Raw genomic sequence first — 12,002 nt, 5'->3', positions numbered from 1 at the left:
CTGAAAACTGTGGACAGTTCCACTCTGACACACACAGTGTCACCACGAGGCGGAATGAGTCACTGAGAACTGTGAACAGTTCCACTCTGACACACACAGTGTGACCACGAGTCGGAATCAGGCACTGAAAACTGTGGACAGTTCCACTCTGACACACAGTGTCACCACGAGTCGGAATCAGTCACTGAACACTGTGCAACAGTTCCCCTCTGACACACAGTGTCACCACGAGTCGGAATCAGTCACTGAACACTGTGCAACAGTTCCACTCTGACACACAGTGTCACCACGAGTCGGAATCAGTCACTGAAAACTGTGAACAGTTCCACTCTGACACACACAGTGTCACCACGAGTCGGAATCAGTCACTGAAAACTGTGAACAGTTCCACTCTGACACACACAGTCACCACGAGTCGGAATCAGTCACTGAAAACTGTGGACAGTTCCACTCTGACACACACAGTGTCACCACGAGTCGGAATCAGTCACTGAGAACTGTGAACAGTTCCACTCTGACACACACAGTGTCACCACAAGTCGGAATCAGTCACTGAAAACTGTGAACAGTTCCACTCTGACACACAGTGTCACCACGAGTCGGAATCAGTCACTGAACACTGTGGACAGTTCCACTCTGACACACAGTGTCACCACAAGTTGGAATCAGTCACTGAACACTGTGCAACAGTTCCACTCTGACACACAGTGTCACCACAAGTTGGAATCAGTCACTGAAAACTGTGAACAGTTTCACTCTGACACACAGTGTCACCACGAGTGGGAATCAGTCACTGAAAACTGTGAACAGTTTCACTCTGACACACAGTGCCACCACGAGTCGGAATCAGTCACTGAAAACGGTGAACAGTTTCACTCTGACACACAGTGCCACCACGAGTGGGAATCAGTCACTGAACACTGTGAACAGTTCCACACTGACACACAGTCACCACGAGTCGGAATCAGTCACTGAACACTGTGAACAGTTCCACACTGACACACAGCCACCACGAGTGGGAATCAGTCACTGAAAACTGTGGACAGTTCCACTCTGATACACAGTCACCACCAGTCGGAATCAGTCACTGAAAACTGTGAACAGTTCCACTCTGACACACACAGTGTGACCACGAGTCTGAATCAGTCACTGAAAACTGTGAACAGTTCCACTCTGACACACACAGTGTCACCACAAGTCGGAATCAGTCACTGAAAACTGTGAACAGTTCTACTCTGACACACACAGTGTGACCACGAGTCGGAATCAGTCACTGAAAACTGTGGACAGTTCCACTCTGACACACACAGTGTCACCACAAGTCGGAATCAGTCACTGAAAACTGTGAACAGTTCCACTCTGACACACACAGTGTCACCACGAGTCGGAATCAGTCACTGAAAACTGTGGACAGTTCTACTCTGACACACACAGTCTCCACGAGTCGGAATCAGTCACTGAAAACTGTGAACAGTTCCACTCTGACACACACAGTCACCACGAGTTGGAATCAGTCACTGAAAACTGTGGACAGTTCCACTCTGACACACACAGTGTCACCACAAGTTGGAATCAGTCACTGAAAACTGTGAACAGTTCCACTCTGACACACACAGTCACCACAAGTTGGAATCAGTCACTGAAAACTGTGGACAGTTCCACTCTGACACACAGTCACCACGAGTCGGAATCAGTCACTGAAAACTGTGGACAGTTCTACTCTGACACACACAGTCACCACGAGTCGGAATCAGTCACTGAAAACTGTGGACAGTTCCACTCTGACACACAGTGTCACCACGAGTCGGAATCAGTCACTGAAAACTGTGGACAGTTCCACTCTGACACACAGTGTCACCACGAGTCGGAATCAGTCACTGAAAACTGTGAACAGTTCCACTCTGACACACAGTGTCACCACAAGTTGGAATCAGTCACTGAAAACTGTGAACAGTTCCACTCTGACACACAGTCACCACGAGTGGGAATCAGTCACTGAAAACTGTGAACAGTTTCACTCTGACACACAGTGCCACCACGAGTGGGAATCAGTCACTGAACACTGTGAACAGTTCCACACTGACACACAGTGTCACCACGAGTTGGAATCAGTCACTGAAAACTGTGGACAGTTCCACTCTGACACACAGAGTGTCACCACGAGTGGGAATCAGTCACTGAAAACTGTGAACAGTTCTACTCTGACACACACAGTGTCACCACGAGTGGGAATCAGTCACTGAAAACTGTGAACAGTTCCACACTGACACACAGTCACCACGAGTCGGAATCAGTCACTGAAAACTGTGGACAGTTCCACTCTGACACACAGTGTCACCACGAGTCGGAATCAGTCACTGAAAACTGTGAACAGTTCCACACTGACACACAGTCACCACGAGTCGCAATCAGTCACTGAAAACTGTGGACAGTTTCACTCTGACACACACAGTGTCACCACGAGTGGGAATCAGTCACTGAAAACTGTGAACAGTTCCACTCTGACACACACAGTGTCACCACAAGTCGGAATCAGTCACTGAAAACTGTGAACAGTTTCACTCTGACACACAGTGCCACCACGAGTGGGAATCAGTCACTGAAAACGGTGAACAGTTTCACTCTGACACACAGTGCCACCACGAGTGGGTATCAGTCACTGAACACTGTGAAGAGTTCCACACTGACACACAGTCACCACCAGTCGGAATCAGTCACTGAACACTGTGGACAGTTCCACTCTGACACACAGTGCCACCACGAGTGGGTATCAGTCACTGAAAACTGTGAACAGTTCCACTCTGACACACAGTCACCACGAGTCGGAATCAGTCACTGAACACTGTGAACAGTTCCACACTGACACACAGTCACCACGAGTCGGAATCAGTCACTGAAAACTGTGAACAGTTCCACTCTGACACACAGTGCCACCACGAGTGGGAATCAGTCACTGAAAACGGTGAACAGTTTCACTCTGACACACAGTCACCACGAGTGGGAATCAGTCACTGAAAACGGTGAACAGTTTCACTCTGACACACAGTGCCACCACGAGTGGGAATCAGTCACTGAACACTGTGAACAGTTCCACACTGACACACAGTCACCACGAGTGGGAATCAGTCACTGAACACTGTGAACAGTCCCACTCTGACACACAGTGCCACCACGAGTCGGAATCAGTCACTGAACACTGTGAACAGTTCCACACTGACACACAGTCACCACGAGTCGGAATCAGTCACTGAAAACTGTGAACAGTTCCACTCTGACACACAGTGCCACCACGAGTCGGAATCAGTCACTGAACACTGTGAACAGTTCCACACTGACACACAGTCACCACGAGTGGGTATCAGTCACTGAAAACGGTGAACAGTTTCACTCTGACACACACAGTGTCACCACGAGTCGGAATCAGTCACTGGACACTGTGAACAGTTTCACTCTGACACACAGTCACCACGAGTGGGAATCAGTCACTGAACACTGTGAACAGTTCCACACTGACACACAGTCACCACGAGTCGGAATCAGTCACTGAAAACTGTGAACAGTTCCACTCTGACACACACAGTCACCACAAGTTGGAATCAGTCACTGAAAACTGTGAACAGTTCTACTCTGACACACAGTCACCACGAGTCGGAATCAGTCACTGAACACTGTGAACAGTTCCACACTGACACACAGTCACCACGAGTCGGAATCAGTCACTGAAAACTGTGAACAGTTCCACTCTGACACACACAGTCACCACAAGTTGGAATCAGTCACTGAAAACTGTGAACAGTTCCACTCTGACACACAGTCACCACGAGTCGGAATCAGTCACTGAAAACTGTGAACAGTTCCACTCTGACACACAGTCACCACGAGTCGGAATCAGTCACTGAAAACTGTGGACAGTTCCACTCTGACACACAGTCACCACGAGTCGGAATCAGTCACTGAACACTGTGAACAGTTCCACTCTGACACACACAGTGTCACCACGAGTCGGAATCAGTCACTGAACACTGTGAACAGTTCCACTCTGACACACAGTCACCACGAGTCGGAATCAGTCACTGAACACTGTGAACAGTTCCACACTGACACACAGTCACCACGAGTCGGAATCAGTCACTGAAAACTGTGAACAGTTCCACTCTGACACACAGTGTCACCACGAGTCGGAATCAGTCACTGAAAACTGTGAACAGTTCCACTCTGACACACAGTCACCACAAGTCGGAATCAGTCACTGAAAACTGTGAACAGTTCCACTCTGACACACACAGTGTCACCACGAGTCGGAATCAGTCACTGAGAACTGTGAACAGTTCCACTCTGACACACAGTGTCACCACGAGTCGGAATCAGCTCAATCTACTCTGACACACACAGTGTCACCATGAGTCGGAATCCGCTCAAACGCCATGGGGTTTTTTTGGTTTTATTTTCCTTTACTGAAGATTTTAAAGTCACACCTTACACTTCAGCATGAATCTCTAAAACCATGGGTGTTTCTCACATAACCACAAGGCCTTGATCACACCAGACAAAAGCAACAGTTCCTCATCTAGTAGATTCCATAATGTAATTGGCATAATCTAAGCCATGAGATAAAAGATTGAGAAGGAAGTGGACCATAGAGGGGTCAGGTTCTCACCCTGAATTCACTGGCCAACCTGGGTTTCAGTAACAGTGACACTGGGAGCCCCAGGACGGGATGCACTGGGAAGCCCACCACCCCAAGAACACCAAAGACACCAAATTTCTTGCCAAGAAAAGCAACGCTGAGCGAAAGCTAATAAAACCACTACAGGTGCCAAACAGATCACAGAACGTTCAGAGGACGGAGGGGACTGCCAGCTGACACCACAAGGAAGCAGAGCCACGCAGAAGGGGACATTCTGCAGGACAAACGACCTGATTTCTGCAACAGGCTTGCAGCACGGCGTAAAAGACCCAGGGTCGTCTTTTCAACAAATGGTGCTTTAACAATTGAACACCTGTCCCCGTTACCTAGTGCTGCCATAGCACAGACACAGAGTGGGTGGCTTTAAAGAGCTGGAACTTGTTGTTTCAGTTCTGGGGCCTGGGGTCCAAGATCATGAAGTGGCTCTAGAGGACAGTCCTCCCATGCAGTCGCCCTGGGAGTTTCTTGGCATTCCTTAGCATCTGTCTTCCCCTGTGTGTGTCTGTGTAGAACTTGACTCAGTAGGGTCTTAGTGATTAGGTTTAGGACCCACCCTGCTGTGCTGTGACCTCGTTGTTGTTGTTGTTAGTTGTCTACTACATCAGGTCAGCTCAGGCTCATGGCAACCTTATATATAACAGAGTGAAATGCTGACCAGTCCTGCGCCATCTTCATGATCATTGCTGTTTGAGCCCTTTTGTTCCGGCCAGTGTCAATTCATCTCACCAAGGGTTTCCCTCGCTTTCACGGACCCTTCACTTTACCAAACATGATGTCCATTTTCTGCAATTGCTCTTTCCTGTTGACATGTCCAAAGTCTTGTCATTCTTGCTTCTAAGGAGCATTCTGGCTGTACTTCCTCAAAGAGAGATTTGTCCATTCTTCTGGCAGTCCACGGTATACTCAACATTCTCTGCCAACAGCTCGAACGCACCAGCTCTTCTCCCATCTTCCTTTTCATTGTCCGGATTTCACATAAGTATGAGGTGACTGAAAACACCGCGGCTTAGGTCATATGCACCTTAGTCATCAAAGTAACACCTTTGTTTTTTAAAACTTTAAAGAGGACTTTTGCAGCAGATTTGCCCAAAGCAGTATGTCGTTTGATTTTTTTTTATGTATTATCTTATTTAATCCAACTGAATGCAGAAATTATTGAACAATATCATTCAAAAACGGCTGTAGCAGTGTATCGACAGGGAACTGCCAGAAATTCAGGCTGGTTTCAGAAGAGGATGTGGAACCAGGGATATCATTGCTGACGTCAGATGGATCCTGGCTGAAAGCAAGGAATACCAGAAGGATCTTTATCTGTGTTTTATTGACTATGCAAAGGCATTCGACTGTGTGGATCATGACAAATTATGGATGACATTGCGAAGAATGGGAATCCCAGAACACTTAATTGTGCTCATGAGGAACCTGTACATAGACTAAGAGGCAGCCAATTGGACAGAACAAGGGGATACTGACTGGTTTAAAGTCAGGAAAGGTGTGTGTCAGGGTTGTATTCTTTCACCATACCTATTCAATCTGTATGCTGAACAAATAATCCGAGAAGCTGGACTATACGAAGAAGAACAGGACATCAGGATTGGAGGAAGACTCATTAACAAACTGTGTTATGCAGATGACACAACCTTGCTTGCTGAAAGTGAAGAGGACTTGAGGCACTTACTGATGAAGATCAAAGACCACAGCCTTCAGTATGGATTACACCTCAACAGAAAGAAAACAAAAATCCTCACAACTGGACCAAAGAGCAGCATCATGATAAATGGAGAAAAGACTGAAGTTGTCAAGGATTTCATTTGACTTGGATCCACGATCAATGCCCATGAAATTAAGAAATCAATCGTCACATTACATTGGGCAAATCTGCTGCAAAGGACCTCTTTAAAGTGTTGAAAAGCAAAGATGTCACCTTGAAGACTAAGATGCACCTGACTCGAGCCATGGTGTTGTCAGTTGTCTCATATGCACGTGAAAGCTGGACAAGGAATAAGGAAGACTGAAGAGCTGATGCCTTTAAATTGGTAAATATTGATGGAGAATATTGAATATACCATGGGCTACCAGAAGAACAAACAAATCTGTCTTGGAAGAAGAGGAGAGCAAATTAAATGTAAAGAAAGCGGAAGAAAGGAAATTAAAATAAAATTGATTAGGGTAGAAAGTAATGGGGGAAAACTAAGCATATAGGTAAGCAGGTAAATAAAGTCAAATGTTAGTTGGTTGAAACTACTGATAAAAGGAACACATCCTGGTAAAGACTAGCCAAGAAAACAACCTACAACAAGAAAGCACAGACAGAGGAGAGTGGCATAAATAAAGCTCCTTAGAAGCGAGGACGGCGAGACTGCATCCACGTACTTTGGACATGTTGTCAGGAAGGATCGGTCCCTCCACGTACTTTGGACATGTTGTCAGGAAGGATCGGTCCCTGGAGAAGGACATCATGCTTGGCAAAGTAGAGGGTTGGCGGAAAAGAGGAAGACCCTGAATGAGACAGACTGACACAGTGGCTGCAACAATGGGCTGAAGCATAACAACGATTGTGGGGATGGTGCAGGACCGGGCAGGGTTTCATTCTGTTGTGCACGGGGTCGGTATGAGTCGGAACTGACTCGACGGCACCTAACAACAACGACAACTGTGATTTTTCCTTTTTTAGCGGAAGATAATTTTGTGTGTGTGTGTGTGTGTGTGTGTGCTTTAGGCGAAAGTGTACAGAGCAAATTAGTTTGCCATTCTATTGGTTTTTACAGAAAGTGTTTCATGACCCTGGTTTTATTCCCCACAATGTGTCTGTGCTCTCCCCATTTCCACCCTGGTTTCCCCCATTTTCTTTCATCCTGATTATCTATCCCTTCCGGTCTTCTCATCTTATAATTGATTGTTCTAAGAAATACGATTCTCTTGGGTGTTATCGTTTATCTTATGTGCTTGTCTATTGTTTGGCTGGGAGGCCATCTCTGGGAATGGCTTCAGTTCCACCTCAGAAGGGCATCTTAAGGCCATAGTTTCAGAGGTTTCTCCAGTCTCCATCAGACCAGCAGGCCAGGTCTTTTTTTTTTAATTTCAGTTTTTTTCCTACAATTTTTTACCACTCTGTCCAGGACCCTCTGTTGTGATCCTGATCAGAGCAGTTGTTTGATTTCTTGACTGCTGCTTCCATGGACATTGATTATTGATTCAAGCACAATGAAAATGTAGACAACTTCAATTTCTTTGCCACTAATCATGATGCTGTTTATCAGTCTGGCTGTGAGAATTTTTCTTTTCTTCACTTTCAGGTGTAATCCATACAGAAGGCTGTAGTCTTTGAACTTCATCAGTAAATGCTTCGAGTCCTCTTGGCTTTCAGCAACCAAGGTTGGGTCATCTGCATATCTCAGGTTGTTAATGAGCCTTCCTCCAATTCTGATGCCCCATTCTTCATATAGTCTAGCTTCTCCGAATGTGGAAATTATCAAACAATATCATTAATATCACATGCTAGCCAAATTTTGCTAAAGATAATTCAAAAACAACTACAGCCCTGCATCAACAGGGAACTGCCAGAAGTTCAAGCCGGAGTAAGAAGAGAACATGGAATGAAGGGTATCATTGCTGATGTCAGAATGGATCCTGGCTGAAAGCAGAGAATAGCAGAAAGATATTGTCTTCGTCATCTAGTGCTGCTATAACAGAAATACCACAAGTGGATGGCTTCGAGAAAACGAAGTTTATTTTCTCACAATAAAGTAGGCTACAAGTCCAAATTCAGGGTGTCAGCTCCAGGGGAAGGCTTTCTCTCTCTGTCAGTCTTCTCATCAATCTTCTCCAGGACCGGGAGCTTCTTTGCACAGGAACCCTGGGTCCAAAGGACTCGCACTGCTTCCTTGGTGGTATGAGCTCCCCAGGTCCCTCTGCTCGCTTCTTTTATATCTCAAGAGATTGCCTCAAGACACAATCCGACCTATAGAGTCCTGCCTCACTAACACAACTGCCGCCCATCCTCCCTCATTAACATCATAGAAGCAGGATTTACAACATACAGGAAAATCCCACAATCACGGGAATCATGGCCCAGCCGAACTGATATACACCGAATTCGACCCATGACAGATGTCTACTTGTGTTTTATTGGCTATGCAAAGGCATTCAGCTGTATGAATCATAACAAATTATGGGTAACATTACAAAGAGTGGGAATTCCCGGACACTTAAGTGTGCTTGTGCCGAGCCTAGACATAGACCAAGAGGAGGTCGTTCAAACATAACAAGGGGATCTTGCGTGGTTTAAACTGGAAAAGAAGTGAGGCATGGTTGTATCCGAGAGGCTGGATTACAACCTCACTAATATAAAAAAAGAAATCCCTACTCCCAAACAGCATCATATTTACAGATACAGGGGTTAGGTCTTCAACACATACTTGGGGGCTACAGGCGGGGCAACACAATTCAACCCACAACAGACATATCCATAAAAAAAAGAAAAAAGAACCTGGAAGTATACCTCACACCTTACACAAAAATTAACTCAGTTGGGTGGTAGACCCAAATGAGCTGAGGGTTCTGAAGCTGGGTCTGCCCCTCGCTGGTGTGCGGTACTGAGTAGGCAACCCTTTTCTCTGGTCCTTGGTCCTCACCTCAACACGAAGGTGACAACAGATTCCACAGTCCACCCTGCCACCCTGGAGGTGACCTAGCCCCAGCTGGGGCCTGGCAAACACAGAGCTCAGGAGGTGGCCCCACCCCACCTCTCAGCCTCACAGGCCCACAGATGTGGGGGTGAGCATTAGTGTCTGGGGAGGGACATGCTGAGGAGACAGCTGCAGAGAGTATCCCACAAAGTGACACCCTCACCCTGCCGTAAAGAGCCCCTGACCCACCACAGCGCTGCATTTTTAACCTGTCGCAGCTGGGGCAGGAGCGTCACACCACAGGGGGAGGGGTTACAGCATGGGGTCTAATGGCACAGGAGGCAGAGAAGGGTCACAGCACCGGGGGGGGGTCACAGCATGGTGGGGTCACAGCATTGGGGGGTCACAGCATGGGGGGGTCACAGCACAGGGGGCAGAGAAGGGCCACAGCATGGGGAGGGTCACAGCACAGGGGGCAGAGAAGGGCCACAGCATGGGGGGGGTCACAGCACAGTGGGCGGAGAGGGGTCACAGCATGGGGGGGTCACAGCACAGGGGGCGGAGAGGGGTCACAGCATGGGGGGGTCATGGTTGGGGGGTCACTGCAGGGGGTCACAGCATAGGGACACGGAGGGGTCACAGCGTGGGGACTGCAGCACAGGGGGGTCACAGAATAGGGGGGTCACAGCATGAGCCCTGGAAGTCTGGGCACGGGGGGAATCACAGCACAGGGGTCAAGGGGGAGTAACAGAATGGGAGGGTCACAGCACAGGGGGCAAAGGGGGGGTTGCAACATGAGAGGGTCACAGCTTAAGGGCACAGTGGGGTCATAGCACAGGAGAGTAACAGCGTGGGGGGTCGCAGAATAGGGTCATGGGGGGGTCACAGCACGGGCAGGAACAGCACAGGGGTCACATGTGAGGGGGCAGCCCGTGGCAGGACCTCAGAGGCCCTTTGTCCCACCCCACACTCTGCCTGTGTGACCTTGGGTGTCAGTCATGGGATCCCTCTGGCCCTCGGTCCCCACGCCTACTTCCACCTTCCTTCCCTTCCTCCCCATGGTCAACAGGTATAAGTCCTAAAACACAGGTGCAACCAGCCCCCAGCGCCTCAGGCCAGCACCCTGCGGGTTGCTGTGAGACCCTCCCCACACTGCCCCCACCCTCACCCATCTCCTCTTCTTTCCTCCTGGGCCCTGACTCCCCGGCCAAGCCCCCCAGCCCTCCACTAGACAAGCCGGGCTCTCTCCAATGCCAACACTGGGCGTGCACCCCAGGAGGGCCTGCCCTTCATGGACCAGCTTCTGCTACAGGGAGCCCTTTCCACCCCCAGTTGACACTCCCCCCAGGGTACCTGGGGCAATCCACAGTGCTCCCTGTGGTGGTGGTTAGCTGCCCCATCTCATGGCTGCCTCAGGCACCACGGAAGGAAACGCTGCCCGGTCCTGCACCACCCTCATGGTCAGTTTTGGATCAGACCATCACAATCCATAGAGTTTTCGTTGTCTGATTTTTGGAATAGACCAACAGGCCTTTCTTCTTAGTTATTTTGGCACCTTTCACAGCACTCTTTCTCTACTTTCTGAACAAAGGGTCCTATGATCTCATTTTACACTGGTCTTGAAAATCACATATCTGGGCCTGGCTTGGAAGGAGGGGGAGGACTCGTACTTTTCACTTCAACATTCTCCACACCGTTGAGTGTTTCTCTGACATGCAGGTGTTCAAGGATTACTTTTGCAATTAAAAATACTCCAAAAAGAGTTTAATGGCCACACTACATGTACACACACGTACACACACATGCACACACTGAGCACACCCGCTGACTGACCTGTGTACACACGCATACACACATGCATACTCGCACACGGGGGCCTGGAGCCCGTGAAGGCCCTGACCGGCTACCTGCCCGGCGCAGGCCCTGGGGAGCTGAAGAGCACAGAGGCTGAGAGAAGGCTCTGAAGCCGGCGGGCGAGGCGGAGCCCCTTCGTCAGCAGCCGAGAGGGACAACGTGCCATTCGCTCGTTCCTTCACGCACTCAGGACTTTTTCCCATACCCCGCCAACAGTCCCACGTTCACAGTCACTACTTTCCGAGTGGGTCCAGGATCCGCAGATGTGACTGGGAGCGGCCCCGCCCTCAAGGCGGGCTGAGAGGATTTCTAGAGACAAGGATCCCTGAGCTGGGGATGTTCACAGCTCACCAGGCAAGGATGTTCCAGGTGGGAGGTGGGATGGGACAGACGTTCAGGGGCCTGCAGGGCAGTCAGTGTGAGCGAGTGACCAGGGCATGGTGCAGGGGTAGGGGGATGATGAAGCTGAGGAGCAGGACAGGTCCTGGGGGCTCTCAGCCAGCCCCATGGAGACAGGGTGCCTCATCCCTGCAGTGACCACCAGCCCTTTGACAATCAGGTGCCTCCTCCCAGCAGCAGCTCCCACCCCCTTACACCCCACGCCCCACACCACCCACACCACGCCCCCATGCCCCACACCACACCACCCCACTCCCACCCCACAACACCCCACCCCACACCACCCCACTCCCATGTCCCACCCCACACTGCCCCACCCCCACCCTTCCATTTGTGCTGACCACAGGGCATCTCCTGGCAGCAGAGCTAACAGGCAAACAGGGGAGCTGCCCCAGCAGAGTGCCCTGAGCCCTGTCCCCTGCAGCCGTGTGGCC

This window comes from Loxodonta africana, chromosome 5 (assembly GCF_030014295.1).
Source record: "Loxodonta africana isolate mLoxAfr1 chromosome 5, mLoxAfr1.hap2, whole genome shotgun sequence".
In the NCBI taxonomy this organism is placed as follows: Eukaryota; Metazoa; Chordata; class Mammalia; order Proboscidea; family Elephantidae; genus Loxodonta; species Loxodonta africana.
This window is presented reverse-complemented; position numbering follows the sequence as displayed.